This window comes from Tupaia chinensis, unplaced genomic scaffold (genome assembly GCF_000334495.1).
Source record: "Tupaia chinensis unplaced genomic scaffold, TupChi_1.0 Scaffold143584_1, whole genome shotgun sequence".
Taxonomy (NCBI): domain Eukaryota; kingdom Metazoa; phylum Chordata; class Mammalia; order Scandentia; family Tupaiidae; genus Tupaia; species Tupaia belangeri.
This window is the reverse complement of record NW_006203430.1, coordinates 5,711,466-5,736,175: the sequence shown is the minus strand read 5'-3', so window position 1 is coordinate 5,736,175 and position 24,710 is coordinate 5,711,466. Positions and strand designations below refer to the sequence as shown.

General features: G+C 37.5%; 1 protein-coding gene across 2 annotated transcripts in view; it reads left to right on the top strand.

The window, feature by feature from the left end:
* The window catches only part of PIEZO2 (piezo type mechanosensitive ion channel component 2), a 514,198-nt gene that overhangs the window by 170,634 nt on the left and 318,854 nt on the right, over positions 1-24,710 (top strand). The window lies entirely within an intron of this gene.

The following is a 24,710-nucleotide window of genomic DNA, read 5'->3' as shown; positions in this document are numbered from 1 at the left end:
GATTCTTCATGTATGGGAACTATATAATATATAGAGTTTCTTTTTCAACTCAGAAGTTCTTTAATGTATACTTGGGGAAGTAATATGTTTTATACTTTTATTTTGAAGTTATTATCTGAAAAAAATATATTTGTGTGGTTTATCTATATACTATTATCTTTCCAAAATTAATCTGTCATTGTAATAAATTATGCTTCAGTATTTTAAGATGTGTGATTGTCACTTGCAAAAAACAGAACCATTTGAAGTAGATGGAATATGATCCGTATGTTTTAAATTAAACCTAAGAAAACCCTGGGATATTTGAAATATACTGTAATAATAATTTTAGCTTGTCAGATTTTCTTTGAAGAGCCCATTTGTGGGTTTGAAATTTCCTGGACTTTCATAAGTGCAAGTACAAGTCACATGAAGTAAACCTGCCTTTTCCTGTAGAATTAAAAAAAAAGACATGAAAAATTTTCAGGGATCAAAGATCATGGACTTAAATCTAGTGAGAAATTCCTTAGTCAAATTCACATTTATGAATGATTCATTACCTCTCACTACATAACCTGTAGACATATACATAGGTAAAGGTAATATGCATTTGGCCATCTTGTTAAGTTTAGAGTTCCTTTGATAACAATACCTGGCAAAATGACTTTTATTTAAGATTTATTATTTAAGATATGGCTGTTATTTTAAAATTGATATATAATTTACACACAATAAGATTCACTCATTTTAAGTATACATTTCACTGATTTTTAATATGTACAAGAAGTATGTGGCCATCACTTTTATTTAGTTCCAGAACACTGTCATCTAATCCAAAAGAAACTCCATACTCATGAATAGTTAATCCCCTATCCCCTTTTCAGCCATATTTAATCTATTAGATTTGTTTATTCTGTGCATTTTGTCTAAATGATATTATACAATCCGTGGACTTTTGTGTTTATCTTTTTATATTTGTCATGATGTTTTTAAGATTCATCCATATGTAATATGTATCCCTAATTCATTCCTTTTCATAGATAAATAATGTTCACTTGTTAATATGTGGCTTCAATGTTTGATCGAAGCCAAACTTCATCCCATTATTATAATTTTGATAAAACACAATATTTGAGTAATGACATTTTGGTTAAGCTGTAGTTATAAAAAAGATTTATTTTATTTGGTTAGATACATTTGGGCTTAGTGGAAATATTAGCAGCAATATTTATAGTGTTTCTTAACCAAAATTACTTTAGATATTTCTTTTTTTAAATTTTTTTGAGAGGTTTTTCGCTATAGGGCGCGTGCGCTTGCCAGACAGACAGGGAGAGACATAGAGACAGAAAGCGAGAAATCACCCCCCAGGGGGGATGGTCACGCCGCAATCCCTTCTCCTCCATTCTCCTCTCGGGATCTTGGGCACGTACACACACACGCCTGGCGTGAGTTTTAAGCCACCGGGCCCGGGACTCAAACCGCGGTCGACTACGTGGGAGTCCAGCAACACAGCCATTACGCTAACTGCTGGTTCCCTTAATTTTTATTTTTATAAAGTGAAAATTACAGGCTTATTTTTTCAGCAGAGAACTTTACATTATTTTGTCTATTAAATGTTTCTTTGGGACCACCAGATGGCATAATTGTTGTGTCACTGGACTCCCACGTAGTTGACAGTAGTTTGAGTCCTGGACCTAGTAACTTGAACTCATGCCAGGCGCGTGTGCATGCATGCCCAAAATCCCAAGAGGAGAATGAAGGAGAAGGGATTGCAGCATGGCCATCCCCCGTGGAGGTTGTTTTCTCCTTTTCTGTCTCTCTGTCTCTCTGGCTAGTGCATGCACCCTATAGCAAAAGTCTCTCTTAAAAAAAAAAAAAGTTTCTTCCCTGTGCTCCTCTCACCCAGCCTCTACCACCCATTCTGTACCACCAACTCCCCATTCCCTGCAGTCTCTGGTAATTATGCTTATCCTCTCTACTATCATACCTTTGATTCTTTCAACTTCTACCATAGAGTGCAGACATTCAGCACATACTGAGTGGGGATATACAGTGTGTATATTTCAAAATCTGGCTCACTTCACTTAACATTAAGTTCTCTATTGTCATTCACTTTGAACCAAATGATAGGGTCTCATTGTTTCACATGGCTGAATAATATTCCATAGTATAGATGTGCCTCAGTTTTTCAATCTAGTCATCAGTTTTTGAATGGCAGCTGTTGGTGAGGCAGTGATGAAAAGGGAGCCCCCAGAACCAGAAGGTGGTATGGTGGTTAAGGTACTGGACTCCCACATGGTTCACCATGGTACGAGTCCTGGATCTGGTGGCTTGAAAATCATGCTGGGCATGTGTGTGTGTGTGTGTGCCCAAGATCCCAGGAGGAGAATGGAGGATAAGGGATTGTGGCGTGGCCATCCTCCCTGGGGGATGATTTCTCACTTCCCTTCTCCTGGCAAGTGCAAGTGCCCCATGGAATAATCTAAGTCGTGGGGGCGGGGGAGAAGGAAATAAAAGGGAGCCCTCTTATATTATTGGTAGGAGTGTAAATTAGAACAACCTCTGTGCAAAACAAAAGGGAAGTTCCTAAAAAAGACCTACAAATAGAACTACCATATGACCTAGTAATCCCACTTCCTGGTATTTACTCAAAGGCTAATAAAACCTTTGGGTATTTCTTTTTCTTTCTTTCTTTCTTTCTTTCTTTCTTTCTTTCTTTCTTTCTTTCTTTCTTTCTTCCTTCCTTCCTTCCTTCCTTCCTTCCTTCCTTCCTTCCTTCCTTCCTTTCTCTTCTCTCTTTCTTTCTCTCTTTCTCTCTCTTTCTCTCTCTCTCTTTCTTTCTTTCTTTTTTTGAAGAGGTCTTTGCCTTAGGACATGTGTGCTTGGTGTAGGAGAGGCAGAGAGGGAAGAGAGTGAGAGGGAAAGTGAGAAATCACCCTCCGGACAGATGGCCACACTGTAGTCCCTTTTCCTCTGTTCTCCTCCTGGGATCTTGGGCATGCATGCATATGTGCCCAGCATGAATTTCAAGCCATTGGGTCCAGGACTTGAACCACAGTAAGCCATGTGGGAGTCCGGAAACATAACCAGTATGCTATCTACTACCCCTTGGAATGTCTTAATAATTCTTTCTCAGGACCATAGGGAAGGATTTTATAACTGTAAATGTTGTCCAAAGAAAAAAGACTTTTTCAAGAATAAGAATTATCCACTACTACAAATATTTTATCACAGGATATGACTTACCATATTTTAAAGTTTTGAGTTTAGAAATATGTCTTTTACTCATTTTTGCAAGTAATTTCAGTTTGCTAAGTGATGTAAGAAAGCCTTCACTGCAAGGTGTGTGAAATTCTTGATCTTGTCTGATTTAGAGAATCTAGGTATTTTTATTTTTATTCAAAATGATTTCTCACAGTTATACAAAGATCACAATTAAAATGCATTATGAAATGTGAAAACGACATTCTCTGCATTTATAAATGTACTTACTCTATATATGTTATTCTCTATAAGCTATAGATAGGCAAACTTACATATACACACATGCATGCACACATTTGTTCTTGCTTTGACTCCTCCTATCCAAGGCAAGGATTCAAAATACCTAAATACTTTCAATGGGACCTATAATGTCATGAAGATGTCTGTATTTCCCAGTGGTGAGAGCCAGCTCTGACTATATCTGAAATGGCCTCTTGACATATTTCTTCCTAAGCATTCCATGCCAGCCCAATCCTAATCTTACTTCCTAAATATTTGGACTTCTTGATACCATGATATTGTCAAGTCTTTTAAATATTTTTATTTATGCACAATGCCATCAATCATTATTCTTTACTGCAAAATATAACTTATTTAACAGGTCCTTGTCTAATAGAAACATCATGTCTTCTCTCTGTTTTTTTTTTTTTTTTTTCTAATATCCCCATGTGAAAGCTGTACTCTGTTTCACAGCTAGCCAATTTAATGGAGGTCATAATAGTAAACTTTATTTCTACAAAGTCAAATTCCAATGTGAAGTTTATTTTTACAAAGGTTAAAGTTCCAATTTTTTTTGATGAAGTGACCAATAGAGAAGAGAAATGTTAAAGACTGAGTTTAAAAAAGAAATGTGAGCTTTTGATTTTTTGCCCTGCATACCTTGAGTTTAGAGAAGTCGTAAATTTCTTCTGAAAAGCTAGTGATACATGTAATAGCATTGGCTCATCAGGTGTTGAATTTTTTTTTGGGGGGGGAGTTCAGTTTCATGAGTAACATTTAAAATTAATACATTTCTGAAAAGGGATTAAAAAAGAAGGACAAACAAACTTCAGAGTCTTGCAAACCAGTTTAGTCCAAGATTGACACAGACCAGGTTTTCAGCCTCAAGCATTTTTTAATGATCAAGTTATATAAACTCTGTTGGGGTGGGTAATGGAAACACTGACTTTTAATTTAGAGTTGAGTTCACTTCACTAATGTTATTGTTTCTTAAGCATTAGGAATTATGATTACACCATCAGAGTTGTAAACACAAACTTAGTTATTTTGATATCCCAAGTTTGAAGTTGAGCCTTTTTTTTTTCTTTTTTTGCATCTGCAGATAGAAAGTAGCAAAACTTTAACTAAGAAGACAAAAAATATCTTGGCTATCGGTGTTATATATTGTGGATGTTTTTTCTATGCTCAAGACATTGGTAAATTAAAATAAAATAACCCAGACAGGTCAGATTACCCAGTCATAGTCAAGTGGTATTCAAATTCAAGACCACCAAGTGCTCATTTATATGTGTTTAATTTTGTTTTCCTAACTACTTCTTTCCCCATTTAAAACTCATACCCTCACCCTCATTAAAGCAAAAGCTCCCAGCATCTCTCAGGAATCTAAGACACGTGTTTGAGGGACAACAGTAGCATTTATAAATATTGAGTCATTGAAAGTTCTTGTTCCCCCAGAGCCTTGTGAATATTAACTGGCAGTAGTAAAGATTTTTTCAAATCACCCTATTTAGTTTTTGACTAGCTGGCAAGTTTGTTAAAGGTACCATTGTGCAGAACTGAAACTCAACACCGCCCCCTTCTCTCTCTCTCTCTTTTTCATTTCCAAAATGGTCCTCTTGTAGGAAAGTGAGGAATCGATGGGGCAGGGGAGACCTCTGTAAATTTTGTTCAAACATGTGTTGTGCCGCTTACTAAAATATTTTCATTCCATCAAAACTATGCTACTTAAATAAATGTAAACCCGGTTTCAATTATGTCATTACAGATTACATAGAAGTAGTTTGTTTGACTCCATGGTAGATGTGTGGCAATGTTGGTGAAATTTCAAGGCCAGTCTTATTCCTGTGCTATGCTAAAGCATGTTATTGATTGAAAGAAACTTTTTGGGTTCAAAACTAAGTAGGAAAATTTTCTGATGATTACTACTATTTAGAGAGCACCTACTGACTTAAGATCCCAAGGACTTCATTACAAGGGACTCCAAAAGTTGTGGGAACATAGAATTAAAGTATGAGTTTATCTCAGTGTAAAATAATTGTAAAATCCATGCAGTTTTTATTTTTATGATGTGCATTCTCTGTGAACTGTTTGAAGACTTCTCAATATGCCTTTTCCAATTAATGACTTTTTTATTTCTTACAGACTGCTTCCTATTATTTTTTAAAATAGAGTGCTTTATGTACACTATCCCATTTTGTTTTCTAAACAAGTGTTTAGGATAGGCAGGGCTATGCAGCTGGACAGATGTGCTGTTCATGTAGGCACAGGCCTGTGAAGGAGGTGAGTGGGAGTGTCTCTCCCCAGGCTTGATCCAGCTGGAAACAGTGGTATTATTCTATTCTCTGAAAGACCTGGTCCACTGGCCAAGCATTGTCCCTACAGGACTGTGCCTTTCTGTCAGCTCTCTTCTTCAAGAGGATGCCTTTTTCTTATATAAGAGTACTGCCCAGGCTGCATGGCGCATAGAGGCAAGTACTGTAATGAGTAAGTGGGCAATTGAATTGTGGAAAGCCAGCACATGTCTGAGTTGGAATCTGAGCTCTGATTTTTTTTTTTTCCCTCTCTTCATGTAACTCCTGGTTTATCATGTGTTCAGAGTTGATCCTTCCAGTGTACTTCCCAGGTCTCTGGATAAGTCCAGTTTCAAAGGATTTAAATAAGAATTTCTGAAATTTAGCCCATGATTATTTTTATTGCTTGAATACTTTCCTTAGAGTCGATTGAACACTTCCTTTACCACAGTCACTGCAGTATTCACAGGTGGATTTGATTTCTCCTACTGTATGAGACCTCTTGAATCCACATCTATTAATAGAAGCCCACCTTTTCTCTCTCTAGAATGTAGAAGTCCACTGTCCAGTAAGTTATGATAGGCCTTAAACCAGCACCAGCAGTTAGCGTAATAGCTGTCGCTGGACTCCAATGTAGTTGACCGCAGTTTGCGTCCTGGACCCGGTGGTTTAAAACTCACACTGGGCGCATGTGCGCGCGTGCCCAAGATCCCAAGAGGAGAATGGAGGAGAAGGGATTGTGATGTGGCCATCTCCCCTGGGGGGTGATTTCTCAGTTTCTGTTTCTCTATCTCTATCCGTTTGGCAAGCGCACGCACCCTATGACAAAGACCTCTCCAAAAAAAAAAAAAAAAAAATGCTTTCTCTAGGTGCATGTCCATCCTCAAAATATTGGAGGCTTTTAATTTCAAGACCTAATGTATGAAGCATCTGCATATGACAAGAATACTGAAAGGCAGCCATGGGCTGGCAGTGGGTACATCACTCCATCCCTGTGACTGTGGCGGTGGATGCACAGAGTAGGCCTTTGTGTTCACGCTTGCTTTCTGGTGCCAAGACTGACTTGTCAGTTGGTGCTGTACCTATCAATCTTATTTGCTCATGACTGCTTTGCTAATCATTGGTTGTGTTCACTAGAGATGGATCATAGATTTGCAGTCATTTGGTAGATGTGTCCTCATAAAAATAATCCTAAGCATAAGGAAATTCTTTGTTTTAATGTTTCGTATTTGTGACAATCCTGTAGAGGAAAGAGTTATATGTAAAATTGGAGACAAAATAAGGAAGAAGAAACTCACATCATGCTTGCCTTAAGAGTTTCACTTATTGGGAACCAGCAGTTAGCATAATGGCTATGTCGCTGGACTCCCACGTAGTCGACCGCGGTTCGTGTCCCGGACCCGGTGGCTTAAAACTCAGGCCGGGCGCGTGTGCGTGCGTGCCCAAGATCCCGAGAGGAGAATGGAGAAGGGATTGCGGCGTGACCATCCCCCCGGGGGGTGATTTCTCGCTTTCTGTCTCTATGTCTCTCTCTGTCTGTCTGGCGAGCGCACGCGCCCTACAGTGAAAATCTCTCAGAAAAAAAAAAGAGTTTCACTTATTTATTCATTCATTCATTTATTTCTTCCATGAGTGATAGAGACAACACCCCTCGTGGGGTCTTCAAGCCATGATCCACTTCCAGTCTCAGCCAGCCCTGGATCATGGGCAGATGTCTGCCCAATATACTTAGGGAGGTCTCTGGACACAAACCTAGACCTTGTCATGTGGGTCAGCTGTGCTGAGCATCATGTTTTACTACATTGCCATTGTCCTGCCCTCGAGTGGTTTTTGAAATCATCTACCACCTACTTTCTTAGGAAAGCTGACTGCAGGCTCAGTGAGGTAATTAATCTTGATTCTTCACATTTTCCTCTTCCTCTCCTCCTTCCCGCTTTATTCATTTACTCACTCACTTTACCACCACCGACAGGCCCTTTTCTCTCTTTAAGTGAGATTCCTAAAAGAAGGTATTGCCCTTCAGTGTAATAATTTTTTAAAAATCTGGTCTGAGTTGTTATTCTGCTAGCCAACTGTGCAAGGAATAGGACACTGTAGTCTAATTTTCTCTTAACTAAGGTGGTTCAAAAGCATGTAGATCACATATAAGATAAATCTCTCAAAAGTTCATGGAAAATGTATATTATGAAAAATTTATGTAAGGATTTCAAAATTGTTTGCATCAAAAGTAAACTCATACATAATTTTTTTCACAAAATAATCCCCTTGCATACACCTTCCAATCACATATATCTTAAGGGGAATTTGCCTTGAGTGCTATTTTTTTCAGCCTCAGTATTGAGGCAGATGACTTTTCTCACTCACTTACTCGGGCACATGCTTGTGGGCACATACCTGCTGTTCTGTATAGCAGGCAAGGCATTTAGTAGAAGACTAATTTATCATTGCACACGTTGGCTGGAAGCACTATTGAACGAGGAATCTTGTAACCTGATATTTGATGGAATCAATGTTCTTAGAATAATGAATATAGGCCACTTTTACTGCCAAAAGCTTGACACAGGAAAGAGGATGGACTAAGGGGGTGTGCTACATTGTGGGGAAATCTTGATCAGGATGAAAAACTCATAGGCCAATGCAGTGCCCATACCTTGATCTACCTTGGAGTAGTTGTCATGTCATTATGTTCAGTTTACAACATTTTCAAGTAGAATATCTCATTTTTTGATTAAAATTTTCATGAAAGTTTTATATTAGTATGTAAGTAAATTTAGGCTGTTAGGCAACTATAGACAATTTCTCATCTCTGTGCTTCAGTTTCTTCTACTGTGAAATAAGAGAACAGTCATCATCTTACAAATTGTCGTGAGGGTTGAATATGAGCCATACCTGGGAGCTCTCTCCGTACCTGCCCTGTGGTTGCAGCATTGCATCCAGACTCCGAACACTTGCTGGTCCTCTCCTCATTCTCTTTTCTGCCTGAAAACTTCTTTCATCTGTCCCTGTGCCCCTCAGGTCAGAGGGATACATAGTAAATATGGGGCGGGGATGCATCAGGAAGTCCGTGGGAAATTGTATTAAAAATTTTGAAAAAGTTTTATTTCTCAGTATAAACTCCATCAAATTTACGACACTTTTTCTCAAAGAGTTATTTATTTAACTTTATTTATTATTACTATGTTTTTTTCTAATTTTGCGTTTGGACATGTGTGCTCACCAGAGAGAGACAGAGAGAGAAAGGAAAAGTGCAAAAGCAAGCCACCAGGTCCAGGACTGTAACCACCATACCTCCGACTGGCCCGAGACACTTCAGTGATGATGTCAGTGATTTAGTCCATCAATAAAGAACTGAGGGTCTTGGGAACTTGGTTATATCAGTGCAGTCTTTTTTAACTGAAGAAAAATGAGTTTCCTTTAAAGTTTTTTTTTTTTTTCTATTAGGAAACCAAGAGAAGTCAGAGCCAATTCAGGACAGTAAGGTGGATTCTTAATGATTTCCCATCAAAACTCACACAAAGCTGCCCTTGTGAGATGAGCATAGTCAGAAACATTTCCATGTTGGTGAGAGACTCTCGGCGATGTTTTCCTGGAAGACGTTCTGCCAAAGCTTAAGCTAACTTTCTCAAAACACTCCTGTAAAAAACAATTGTTATTGTCCTTCCAGAAAGTCAATAAGCCGAATGCCTGAACATCCCATAAAACTATTGCCATATCCTCTGCTCCTGACTGGAACGTTTTTGCTCTGACTGGACAACTTCCACCTCTTGGTAGTCATTGCTTTGATTGTGCTTTGTCTTCAGGATCTTACTGTTAAAGCCATGTGTCATCTCCTGTTGCAATTCTTCAAAGAAACGATTCAGGATCATTGATCCCATTTGTTTAAAATTTCCATCGAAAGCTCTGCTTTTGTCTGTAGCTGATTTGGGCACAGCAGTTTTGGCACTCATTGAAGGGACAATCTGCTCTGCTTTAATTTTTTAGTCAGAATTTTGTAAGCTGAATCAGTTGAGATATCTGAGGTGTTGGCTATTGTTTCTGCAGTTATTTGTTCTCTTCAATTAGGGCACAAACAAGATTGATTTTTTACTTGCAAATTGATGTGGATGTTCAGCAACTGTAGTCATCATCTTCAACATTATTTTCTTCCATTTTAAAATGATTTACCCATTTGTAAACTGCTGATCTTTTGGGAGGAATTTTCCCCATACCCTTTTTATTTATTTTTGCACTGTTTAAATTTATATTTTATCTCTATACATCTTTATAGTGAACAAGATGTTTTCTTCCCAGCATCAATGTAGTGCTTATCAATCCAGTCAAAGATAGTGCCATATACACTATCATCATCTGATCATTTTCATTCATGTGTCTGTTTAAATTTTTTTTTCAGATCCTCTTCCTCCCAATCCATTACCCACCCCTTCCCATACAGTATTGGTATATACAGTTGTCTCCCTGCTATTGTTCCCTTCTATCTTTCAGTTCTTGTCATAGAGTGCAGACATTCAGTATATATTGGGCAGGGACATACAACATCTCTCTTTCATAGTCTGGCTTCTTTTGCTTAACATTGACTCTTCCATATTCATCCACTTTGTATCGTATGTCAGTGTCTCATTGTTTTTTATGGCTGAATCCCCATTAACTTTTTGAAAAGCATCAATTGTTTCACAATTCTTCCACTCAAGCTTCACTAGTAATTTGATGTTCTTACTTTAATTTTAGCTGAATTTGTGTTGCTTTGATAGGGGCTCTTTTTAAACTGATGTCTTATCCTTCTTAGTGCCTCATATTAGATTCTGTTCAGACTTCTTGTAACGAGGTGATTACAGTTCATTTTGATGAAAAAAAATTTTGGAATCCATGCATGACTTTTCATAGTACACATTTTCCATTAAATTTTTGAAGACCCCTCATATAATATACTATATGTTATCCTTTCTATATTATAGATTTTAGAAGAGGAAAAGAATAGAAATGTTAGGAAGAGAAGGAGTGAACATTTTTGTATAAACTGTCTCTCCACTCATATCTCGTTTAATCCTTACTACAATACAGCTCTTAAAAAGTAGTGGTTTTCACTATGCTATTACTGATGGGAAAGTGAGGCCCAGGAGCAGAAAGTAGTTAATCTCAGGTCACTCAGTTAGTAGCAGAACCTCACCACTTAGGCCTGTGTTTGCGACATTGATGAGAGCAGCATACTCAGTGTTCTTTCTCAGCCAGAAACTCCTTTCTGCCCTGTAGGTACATATAGAAGAAAATATCGTTCTGACAGTTGTTCCCATTTTTCCTCTGTCCAATTCATGAAGAACTATAAGAATGGCATGTTTGATTTCTTTTTAAAATTCATTTATCAAATAAAATTAAATAGTATGTATTGCCCTTACAAAAGCAAATCTGGATTTCCATTTGGATTTGGGGAACTTAGGAGTGAAAAATATAAAAAGAAAGCTGGCATTGGAAGTAACAAGTGTAGAAAGAGGAAAAAGGGAGTTTTGGGGGCTGAATGTGCTTAAGAAAGGCAGCCCCAGTGATAATGAGGGTAGGGAAGAGGAGCCCCCAAATAAGTAACATTGAGTCATACTCCACCCCCTCCCACATGTCCACCAGTCCTTGCCATAAGATAAATCACAGAGCAGGAAATTTAAAATGATTTGGGATTGATTTTTCTTGCTTAAATAACAATTTCCCTAACCTCAGTTTCATGATGCAGCATTTCTAGTGTAAATTATTTACAATAAAAGCACTAAGGCAAGTCTGTGTGGTATGGAAGTAAACTCAACCTCAAAATTATAGAGGACAACATGAAACTATAATTGTGTGTTTTCAGATTTATGGAATAATGAAAGAACATTTCAAGGGCATAATACAATAGAAGTGACAAAATTGAACTGAACACAGTAGTGAAGGAGAAAATATTTACTGTACAACATAAGTTTGTTTTCAGACTTACAAAACTAGCATATATTTTTTCACTGAAGAAAGAATATTCTCTTCAACAAATGGTGCATATTTAATATCCACCTAGAGAAGAATGAAACTAGACCCCTATGTCTTACCATACACAAAAATCAACTCAAAATGGATCAAAAACTCAAATGTAAGTCCTCAAACTATTAAATTAATAGAAGAAAATATAGAGGAAATACTTCAGGATGCTAATCTTGTTTTTTTTTTTTTTTTTTTTTTTAGCAAGACCCAAAAGCGTAGACAGCAAAAGCAAAAATAGACAAATGAAATTTTATCAAGCTAAAAACTTTCTGCCTGGCCCAGTAAATAATCAATAGAGTAAAGAAACAATCTACAAATGGGAGAAAACAATTAAAACCATTCATCTGACAAGGGATCCTCAAACAACTAAAAATAGACTACCTATGATCCAGTAATCTCACTATTAGAGATATATGCAAAGGGAAGGAAATCAGTATGTGGAAGAGATATCTGCATGCCCATGTTTTTGCAGTATTATTCACAATAGCCAAGGCATGGAATCAACTTAAGTGTCCATCTACAGATGGGTGGATAAAGAAAAATGTGTAATATGTGTACCGTGGAGTATTATTTGGCCACAAAAAGAAGGAAATCCTGACATTTGTGACAAATGGATAAGCCTGAAGGACTGTATGTTAAATGACATAAACAAAGCATAGAAGGAAAATATAACATTTCTACTCACTTGTGGAAGCGAAAATAATCTTTTAGGAGTAACAGGTAAAATAGTGCTTACCAGAGGCTGGGTAGAGGACAGAGGAAGGAGAGATATTGTAATAGGTATCATAATTACAGTTAGATAGAAGAAATAAATAGTCCCATAGCATAGGATGGTGACTATAGTTAACAATAATTTATTATGCACTTCTAGATAACCACTTTAGAAGGGAAGTTTTTTTTTAAATTACAGGTACAAAGTAATGATAGATGTTTGAGATGAAGAATGTGCTAATTTGATCATTACATGTTTGTATTTGTGTATCAAAAGAGCATACCATATCCTATAAATATATATAATTTTGTGTTGATTAAAAATTACAGGGCCATTGGGAACCAGCAGTTAGCGTAATGGCTATGTCGCTGGACTCCCACATAGTCGACCGAGGTTCGCGTCCTGGACCCGGTGGCTTAAAACTCACGCCGGGCGCGTGTGCGTGCGTGCCCAAGATCCTGAGAGGAGAATGGAGGAGAAGGGATTGCAGCGTGGCAATCCCCCCGGGGGGGGCGATTTCTTGCTTTCTGTCTCTCTGTCTCTCTCTGTCGGTCTGGCGAGCGCACGTGCCCTATAGCGAAAACCTTTCAAAAAAAAAAAAAAAATCACAGGGCCATCAGTTAGTGTAATGACTATGTTGCTGAACTCCCACGTGGTTGACTGCAGTTTGAGTCCTGGACCCGGTGGCTTAAGCTCATGCCGGGTATGTGTGTGTGCATGCCCAAGATCCCGAGAGGAGAATGGGGAAGGGATTGTGGCATAGCCATCGCCCCTGGGGGTGATTTCTTGCTTTCTATCTCTCTGTCTCTCTCTGTCTTCCTGGGAGTACATGTGCACTATAGATAAAACAAAAACAAAAACAAAAACAAAACAAAACAAAACTCTCCAAATAAATCAAATAAAATGAAAAATAAAAATAAAAAATCGCATTATACTTCACAAGTATATTCAATTAGGACTTTTCAATAAAAATAAAATAAATTAAAAAAAAACTGGTGTGTATCTAAGGATTTAGGTTAACTGACTCATAAATAAAGACCACTTTCTCCTATAAATGGAAGTTTAGATTTAGACAGTTTCTTAGTTTCAAGTATTAAGAAATACTTTAGGGGAAAGAAGCTGCTAATACCATATACATAATAAGTTGTAGTCATGGGTGGAAAGATTTCTGGAGGAAGTGGTGTTGAAGCACAAACGTAAAAGCTGAGTACATGTTAGCTTTCCAAAGAGAGTAGAAAGGCCATTACTCACTGAAGGCAAAGCAAGTATGAAGAGCCAGAAGTAAGAGAAATCACAGCACAGTTGAGTTACTGGGAGGAGAAATACAGTATTACTGGTGTCGGTAATGTGAGGTTATACATACCAAAGATCAAAAGATGGCAGAGAGAGTTACCTAGGAGCAAATACAAAAGGCCATATATCCCTGTAGATTCTAAACAAACTTTTTTCTTTTTCTAAGTTCAACACTGGCACATTTCAGGTCACTCAGGATCTGGCCTTGTAGTCAGCTGTGTAGCCTCTAGCACTAGAAATCAGTATGTTACCACCTGCACCACTGAGGCTGGGCCTACACCTGTTAGTTCAAACCCTGGTTCATGGTAGTAGCACTGTGAGACTATATTGTAGAATACACAGACCTGGGCTTCAACCCAAGTTAATTGAAACTGCATCTCTGAGATAAAGCATATTTTTAAAAAGTTACCCTGGTGATTTAATCTGCACTCAATATTGCAGTTTCCTAGTGTAAACTGTAACAAGGAGAATAGGTTTCTCTTGTGGGCAATGGTAGTACTTGAGCAACTTTTATTCAGGGGAGAGAAATGTAATATTAGTGTTTTAGGACAAAGTACTCCAGCTGTGTGGAGAACAGGTTGAAAGTGAAGAAATGCAGAAGGAGGAAAGCATGGTTTTGCAGGCTGTAACTTTTAGCAGTGATTATTTAGAATGGAGATGATGCAGGAAGGAAGTGAAGATGATGGAGAGATATCATGAGGGCAGAGTCAACCATAGGGTGATTAAATGGATTAGGAGTGGGGTGTTAGGAAATGAAGAAGAGGGAAAAATCTAAGGTGATACCTGGGTTTCTGATTTGAGGAGCAGGTAAAAGACAATGTCTTTTCTAAAAATAGAGAATAACGAATTCCAATGTGATGGACAGTGTTTGGGTTGAATTGCAGGTGTTAACAAGGGATGAAGCATGTGCTAATTTGATCATTACATGGTTGGATACTTTCATTTCTGCATATACATTTCACATGTCATGTACCTTTTGATTTATTCTGTATTTGTTATTTTAGCCATTTATTTATCCATTTTTAGTGAACACCTGAGAACCTGCTATGCACCAGATATTGTTTCAGATTTGAAATTCTCTAAATTGAGGATCCCTGCCTTCCTGGGACTTATCTTCCTCTAAATCTGTATGTCTGTGATTGACCTCAAACTGGGTCATCTGAGTGCAACCTGGAATTTTTAACTGTGATGTATCATGTTTCCACATTTCTGTATGATCTTTATAATAACTTCATTCCTGACATAATCTTCTCTTGTATTGGAAGATAAGAATATTTTTAATCTTATCTTGAGTGGTTCTGATTATTGCTGTTCAATGCTGTTGTGAGCATTTTGACATGTGAATCTATTGTTTATTTCCTTAGGATAAATTTTCATGAGTGGATTTACTAGGTCAAAGAATTTAAACATTATTTTTGCTCTTCCTACGCTGTACTGTATTGCTCATCAACATCATGAATTTCTGAAAATACCACAACAAAAATAGATTAAAAGATATATAGAGTTTTTAAAAGTGTCTCATAATCTTTGAATTCTGGGTGCCACTTGAGCCTCAGAAACATCCTTACATACAGCCTCACTTCAATATACACATTGCCAACAAACACATAAAAAATCCCCAACATCATTAGTTATAATGGACATACAAATCAAAATTGCGGTTAAATATTGGGTTGTCTGGAAATTCTTGGTACATTTTTGTATAAAGATTATGTCATGACTTTCATGATGACCTAATACAACTTCATGCCCACCAAGATGACTATAATAATGATTTTTAAAAAATATTTCTTGACTCCTCCCTGCAAACAAAATGGCAATGACATTTTAACCTGGTTGTTTTCTTCTTTTTGGTTTATGCTTACTCTATTTTAATTAAATATTGTATAAATAAATAAAAAAAACCAGACCATAACAAATGTGGGGGAAGATACAGAGAAACTGGAGCTCTTGCACACTCTTGTTGAGAATGAATATAGTACAACTGCTGTGGAAAGCAATCTGGTGCTTCTACAATAAACAGAACATAGAACTTCCATACAACCAAGCAATTCCACTCCCAGCAATACATCCAGAAGAACTGAAAACAGGTGTTTTTATACTGTTTACAAATAGTCACAGAGCACTGTTCACAATGCATTGGGACTTGACTGTATTGATTGTTTTCTAAAGGTAGTAAGTGAAAAGATAATTCCTTTACGTTGTCTCTTTGGGTATGATCATGTCATTAGGGTAGGGTCTCTATGACTGAGCTGACTGAGTTATGGTGGAGGGAATGAGACCAGAAGCAGCAAGAAGGCTACATGAATATAGACCATGATCTGCAGAAAGTTCTGTCTTCTACCATTTTGTGATGTCCTTGGACTTTCCAGCCACCAGACTTACAGTTATTAAACCTCTGTTTCTTTTTTTTTCCCAACTAAAATTTTATTCAGTTCATTCAGAAAACATTGGCAAAAAAAAAAATTTCAGTTTCAATTTCACAGACACAAGCTTCAAAGTATAAAGTTGTATGTACCAAAAATACAGGTGACATGTAAAATAATAACTTACAGATATAAATTAATGATAAACTACAGTTCACCTCTATTTTCTTATAGTTGACCCAGTCTCAGGAATTTCTGTTAACCACACAAAAATTAACAAAGGCAATATCTTTATGATGGAAAGAATGTTTCTGAGTATGTTTATAGTCTCAGAGTCTATTTTAACCTTTTAAAGTTTTTAAGATGATTGAGGTATATGAATTTCATGAGTGCATGGGGCTTTCTTGCTTGTTACTACAAACTGCTATTAGTTTATAGCTCGGTAGGAAAAGTAACCCCTTAGATCACTAACTGAAACTCATAGAATGTGATAGTTGGAAAGGGCCTTAGTGACCATGACCTTTCCAATGAAAGAGGTTAAAGGACTCATGTCTTTTAGAGATGGAATTACAACCCCCCCCAATTAAAATGATTCCACCTCTCCAGGTGACTACTGAAAGTTTGTTTATGGAGAAAGTAATTTGTACTTTGAAAAATGAAAAGTAGAAAAAAGGGATGTAGCATAGCCCTGTGGGAAAAATACTCTGGGTCTAGGACAACATAAAGTAAAGTTATTGGAGGTGATGGGAAGATTGATGGAGAAATATCACTACTGCAGAAACTGACTGGAAATTGAGCATGAAGTCCAAACTGAGAAGCCAGTAGAAACCCATGTATACAGCTTCTGGACTACAGGCTGTATGTTTATCCACTCACAGGAACACTATGAGAAATTGGGAAAGCATGGGAAGAAAATGACATTTATTGACAAGAGGGTATGGGGAGCAGAGAGGGAGCCATGAGTTCCGTAGGAAAGGAAGCTGCAGAAAGCAGAGGGAACATGCAGAATGGGCAGGTAGGGGGTGATGGTTCACCTATGGCAAACATAACCTGATATGGTCATCTTTTTGTATTATTTTTGAGACCCTTTCATTGAATAGAGCATTGGAAAATAATTCTGTAGCAGTGGGAATTTGGCAGATCAATATAATTACATAGTTGGTTTTGTTGCTCATAAAGTTGAATCTGTGGTCCTATGTTCTTGACAAAACTGTGGATGTTGGACGACTCAGGGATGTGTTTTTCCACGGTTTGACACCTAAAGAGTGAAATTCATACAGGCATTCCAGGGAAAGCCCATACCCTTTAATGCTGATGATAGTTTATGAGATGTTTTCATTACTGGATATCTCTAGGAAAAGTCCTTGTATCTATCTCTTTGTTATCTTTTAAAATTTACTTTTATACATAACAACTATCTAGCTATATTAAATTTTATATTTCAGTCAAATACTTGAAGAAGTATGACCTCATATCACTTGTGAAAATTGAAATTCACATTATCTTTTTTGAGTTGGGTCCTTGGCAGTATGAAAGTTCAAAACTGCCTTGATACACTACTAACGGGAATTCCTGGGAGTAGGATGATGAATGGAATCTCCTAAGAATTGTGTCAAAATGATGGACTCTTCCAAATGGAACATACAGATCATACAGTTTAGCCTTTTTATTTCAAGAATACAGAAACAGAGACAGTAATTGTGTGACTTTCCTGAGTCACAGAGAGCCGATTGCTAATATTGCACCAGGAAATCTAGCTAATGCTCATTTAGTAATACTTATTGAGAAAATATAAAATATAATTTTAAAATTAGTATTGATGTATTTTTTCTAGTCTAAATAACTCTGAAAACAAAACAAAACAAAAACAAAAACAAACCCAACATTAACCATGCAGTTAATCCATAAAAAACAGTCAAGCTGGGACCAGCAGTTAGCATCATGGTTATGTCGCTGGACTCCCATGTAGTCGACTGCGGCTCAAGTCCTGGATCCTGCGGCTTAAACATGCTGGGCACATGTGTGTGCGTGCCCGCGTGCCCAAGATCCTGAGAGGAGAATGGAGGAGAAGGGATTGCGGCGTGGCCATCCCCTGTGGGGGGTGATTTCTCGCTTTCTATCTCTCTGTCTCTCTCTGTCTTTCTGGCGAGCTCACGCGCCCTATAGCAAAAACCTCTCAAAAAAAAAAAAAAAAAAGTCAAGTAAAACTAAATGCTCACCAACAAAAATCAACACATAATGGATCAAAGATCTAAACATAAAATGTCAAGTTATAAAACTACTGGTGGAAAATAGAGGGGAAACACTTGAAGGCATCATAGTAGGCAAAAACTTCTTAAATAAGACTCCCAAAGCACACGCAATAATCTCCAAAATAGGTAAGTTTTATTACATCTGGTTAAAAAGCTTTTCTTTTGCACAACAAAAGAAACGATAATTAGAGTGAAGAGACAACTCTTGAAATAGAATATATTTGCAAACTCCCTCAGAAAAGGTATTGCAAATCAAAATATATAAGAAACTCAAGCAACTATCTGCAAAAATTATATAATCCAATTAAAAGATGGGCAAATGAGCAGAACAGACAACTCTCTAAGAAAAACATATAAACAGTCAAAAACATACAAAAAATTCTCAACATCCCTTAGCATTAGGCAGATGAAAATCAAAACCACAATGAGATACCACCTAGCCCCAGTTAGAATGGCTAAGATTAACAGAAATAAAGAATGATAAGTGCTAGAGAGGCTGCAGTGAAAAGAGTAATTTCTTACACTGTTGGTGGGAATATAAATTAGTACAGCCACTGTGGAGAACAATATGGAGATTCCTCAAAGACTGACAAATAGAGCTACTGTATGATCTATCAATTCCACTTCTGGGTATCTACCCAAAGGATAAGAATGCACTCCATCAGAAAAACACATGTACACCCAGTTAATTGCAGCATTATTCACAATTGGTAAGATAGGGCATCAATCTAAATGTCCAAGATCAAATGAATGGATTGAAAAAGTATGGCACATATACACTATGGAATACTACTCAGCCATAAAAAAAAAAAAGATCCTGGCATTTGTTAGAAAGGGGATTAATATGGAAGATTTAATGCTGAGTGAAGCAAGTCAGATTATGAAAGAGAGGCATTGTATGCTCCCTTTTGAAAAATATTTATTTTATTTTATTTATTATTATTATTTTTTAAGTTTGGGATGAGCAGTTAGCGTAATGGCTATGTCGCTGGACTCCCATGTAGTCTACCGTGGTTTGAGTCCCAGATCTGGTGGCGTAAACTCACACCAGGTGGATGTGCGTGCGTGCCCAAAATCCAGAGAGGAGAATGGAGGAGAAGGGCTTGTGGCATGGCCGTCCCCCCTGGGGAGTGAGTTCTCACTTTCTGTTTCTCTTTCTCTCTCTGGCTTTCTGGTGAGTGCACACACCCTATAACAAAAGCACCTCTACAAAAAAATTAATAAATAAAATAAAATTTGTTATAGAGCACATGTGCTTACTAGAGAGAGTTGAGAGAGAGAGAGAGAGAAAGTGAGAAAGCAAACTTCCAGTTTGGGACTCAAACCATGGTCTGCCATGTGGGAATCCATCACCTTTACCACCATGTCACTTGCTGGCCACTGTCTCCTCTTAATATATATCAATGTTGGGAACCAGCAGTTAGCGTAATGGCTATGTCGCTGGACTCCCACGTAGTCGACCGCGGTTCGTGTCCCGGACCCGGTGGCTTAAAACTCACGCCGGGTGCGTGTGCGTGCGTGCCCAAGATCCCGAGAGGAGAATGGAGGAGAAGGGATTGCGGCGTGACCATACGTTGAAAGATTAGAAGGTGTAAAAGTAAGGAGAGCAACTGTGGATACTAGGGATAGTGTGGGAGGAAGGTAGGAAATGGGGTGGGATGGGAGGGAGAGAATCAAGGGGGAAAACATTTAACAGACACAAAAGTGGGAAGTATCTGCTGATAATAATGTGTACAGCAATATCTTTGGATGGACTAATATACAGTGTTTTATACTGGTAAATTAATTTTGTATGCTGTAAAGGTATATAGTGATGGATCATCAAAAATGAGAAAATAAAAGAGAAAATGTTAAAAAAAGAAAGCAGAAAAAGAAATAAAATAAATATTCACCATAAATACAGAAAACAATTTATTTTTCAGTCATAGCCTTGCAATTGCCGCTCTTCTATTAATTTTTTATGTCACCTAAAGTATTATTACAATATAAGGTGGTCTATAAATGACCTACTTTAGGGCTGGATATGATACCCTTTATGGTTTTAATACTTTTTAGAATTTGAGTAAGATAATTGAGTATAAATACAATAGACTTTAGACTAGAGATTTTATTCTTTTGTTGTATAATCTATCTATAAGGGTTTCTTTTTTTATTTTATTTACTTATTTATTTATTTGGAGAGGTTTTTGCTGCGCTCGCCAGAAAGGTAGAGAGAGAGAGAGAGACAGAAAGTGAAAAATCACCCCCTGGGGGATGGCCACACCGCAGTCCCTTCTCCATTCTCCTCTCAGAATCTTGGGCACGCACGCACACAGGCCTGGCATGAGTTTAAGCCACCAGGTCTGGGTTTTGAACTGCAGTCAACTACATGGGAGTCCAGTGTCATAGCCATTACACCAACTGCTGGTTCCTATAAGGGTTTCTTGATAAAATTGTTAGAAATTGAACATATAAGGGCCAGCCCTATAACACAGTGGTTACGCACTATGCATGGAAAGCCATATTCCACATAGCCGACTGTGGTTCAAGTCCTGGCCCCAACAGCTTGTAAAACATGCCAGGCATGTGTGCATGCATTTCCAAAATCCTGATAGTGTGAAGAAATGGAGGAAAAAAAGACTGTGGTGTGACTGCTGCACTGGGGTCCATTCTCTCTCTCTCTCTGTCCGGCAAGCACACATGACCTCTGGCAATTAAAAAACATATTGAACATACAAGAACTTTCGGTCTTCCTATCATAAAGGTAGTTCTTTTAAACTATATTTAAAATATGTTAAATGAGTCCTAGAGCATGTGGGTGACTAAAACCAGTTCTAATATATAAAGTACATACTATATTAATACAACATTTTTAATATTTTACAACTTCAGTGAAATGATAGAAAGCAGCACCATTTCCCTAGGATCAAGCTCAGACTCAGCCTTATGATCTCAAATATTCCAATGTTGATAAAAAGTGTCATTTACACCAATTTGATAATTTTTAACTTTTTTTTTTTTTTTTTTTGCTATAGGGTGTGTGCACTCACTGGAGAGAAACAGAAAGAGAGAAATAGAAGGAAAGTCACAAATCACCCCCAAGGCCCCAAGGCCTTTCAGTCTTTCTCCTCCATTCTGCTCCTGGGATTTGGGGCATGCATGCACATGTACCCTGCATGTTTTTCAAGATGCCAGGTCTGGGACTTCTACTGTGCAGTTAGCCATGTGGGATCTAGCCACCTTAACCATCATGCCACTGACTGGCTAGTTTTTGAGTTTTAAAACATATAAAAGCATGCCTATATAGGAAATAAATTTTGGAGTCTCTGAAACTAGAAATATGGCAGTTTTAACAGTGATGTAGGAAACGGTATTTATGACATGAGAGCCATTTCTATTTATTTATTATTTATAACTTTTTGGAGTACAATAAAGATATACTAATATAAAATACATTGTGATAAAATTAAAGTTTTTGCCTTGTATGTAACTTAATTAAAGGGTATGTATTTTATGTAAAATACATGTGGATGCATGTTATGTAAGAGATATAATTTAGATTGTAATTTCTTGTTTAAGTCAGGAAATACTCTGTCTTTTTGCCCTTGAACAAAGTCCCTGAATTTTAGTGGATCTTTGTGCTTTCATGAAATAAAAGGTAGGTGCTAGGAGCCTGTGAATTGATTGGATGTTTCACAGCAAGTGTTGGTATGCACAGGTGGTATAGAAAAACTGACAAGATTCAGTGTTTATAATAAATGTTAAGACTTAATTTTTTATATCTGGTTGGATGCATTATAAGACCTCTCATGTTACCCCTAGCTATAGTGGATTATCTAAGTATGATTTTTAATATATTCTTAATGCAATTGGAAAGGTGACATTAATCTGAATTCAAATAGTTAAGTAATCCAGAATTTAAATTAGTTCAAAATTTGAATCAATGTGCTAGTGAAAGTCATCTCATGCATAAGGCATCTTACTAGTAAGATTGAATCACTAATGTATATTTTGTTGACAAAACATAATGTCTTCTCTCTGTGATACAGTTAAAGACAGACTTTTTTTTTTTTTTTGAGAGGTTTTCACTATAGGGTGTGTGCGCTCGCCAGACAGACAGAGAGAGACATAGAGACAGAGGGGTTGGTCACGCCGCAATCCCTTCTCCTTCATTCTCCTCTCGGGATCTTGGGCACACATGCACATGCACCCGGCATGAGTTTTAAGCCACCGGGTCCGGGACGCAAACCGCAGTCGACTACGTGGGAGTCCAGCGACATAGCCATTACGCTAACTGCTGGTTCCCCAGACAGACATTTTTAACAGTAACTGCATTTATTTTACTCCTAGGAATATTATTTGTGTTTTTGCTTCAGATTATAGGAGTAAAAATTCTCAATAATAATTTAATTTTTAATTATGCTTTAGTAACTATACCAATAAACTTTAGACTCTATAATATATACCTTTTATAGAATTGGTATTGTGACTTCTGTTTTAAAGTCAGAATGTCTACCCTAGAATATGTCTACAGTTTTTACTACCTTAGCACACTTATTTAAAGAATAGGTAGCCCAGGTCCAGCTGTGTTGGTACAGGTCATATGGCATTGCTGCACAATGCTGGAGACACATAGAAAGGCCTGACGGTCGGATCCTTGGTCCACCTGAAAACACTGGGAACATCTGTGATATTGGCTGGCTGGAGGGCTGGGGGAGGATCACAGTATGGTGGGACTCTGGGGAGAATCGGTTGCAGAGAATTAATAAACTTTAAAAAATGATAGACTGTCTCAAGCACATGAAGGTACTTCTGGTAAAAGTAGTTTTTTTGTTTCTATTAGGGTAAAACTAAAGAGTATTAATTAATTTTAACTGACAATAATTGTGCATATGTATAGGAAACAATATGATGTTTGATATATTGTATACATTATAGAGTCAGGCTAATTCACATATCCATCACACAGCTACATACCATTTTTTGCGGTGGGGATGCTAAAAATCTATTCTTTTTCAAATCTGAAATACGCAGTACATTATTATTACCAGTGGTTAGCATGCAGTATGATAGATCACTAAAACTATTTTTCTAGTCTTACTAAAATATTATGTTCTTCAATCAACATTTTTGCTTTCACCTCTCTTCCCCTCTCTCCAGCCTTTGTTAATAATCTTTCTACTGTGTTTGTGAGAGAGACATTTTTAGATTCCATATAGATGTGAGATCACACATGTGGTTGGCTTATTTTGATTAGTATAATGTCCTCTAGTTCTATCCACATTATCTCAAATGATAGAACTTCCTTGTTTGTAAGGCTATATAGTATCCAATTCTGTGTGTGTATCAGATTTTCTTTATCCATTTATCTATTTTTCTTTTTTTTTGGAAAGGTTTTCGCTATAGGGCATGTGCGCTCACCAGACAGAGAGAGAGAGACATAGAGACAGAAAGCGAGAAATCACCCCCCAGAGGGGATGGTCACGCCACAATCCCTTGTCCTCCATTCTCCTCTTGGCATCTTGAGCATGCACGCACACGCGCCCAGCGTGAGTTTTAAGCCACCGGGTCCGGGACGCGAACCACAGTCGACTACGTGGGAGTCCAGCGACATAGCCATAACGCTAACTGCTGGTTCCCTCCATTTATCTATTAACATACACAGGTTGCTTCCATATCTTGGCTATTGTGAATAATGCTGAAATGAACACGGGAGTACAGATATCTTTTCAACATACTAATTTAATTCCCCTGAACAAATGCCCAGAAATGGGATGGTTTGGTCATATGGTGATTATATTTTTAGTTAAGGAAACTTTTATACTGTTTATTTTTTTTTTATTAATTCACTTTACACCATCACAACACACCAATGAATTTTCCATCAAAATACACTGTGCATTGGCTCAATCAAGCACATCCACATACATGTTCTCAGCAAATAATTTTCCAATTCTTACGTCCTGCATACCTTGCCCTTTGTCTTGCCATCCCTGATTCCCCATCCCCCACCCTCTGCTATGTCCCATCTTCCTCCCCCATTGTCCCTGGCATCCATGGTTGCCCTCCATACCTTCCTCCCCCCCCCATTCAATTGTTCTGCCAATGAACTTAATTAGTCTAAATAAATCCATTAGCTAGCACAGCTGACACAAACCTACACATGTATCCAAGTCTGACCCTAGGCATAAACCCCGGTGAGTAGAATGAACATACTATAAAGTAGTACCCAGCTGTGCCCATACAGCTCGCTGCAGTCATCAATGTGCATTTTTTTTTCTTCCTGCAACTTTTTTTTTTTTAATATTATATTACCTAACACTCATTCCCTGAGCATCATCACAACATACTAAATGTAGTT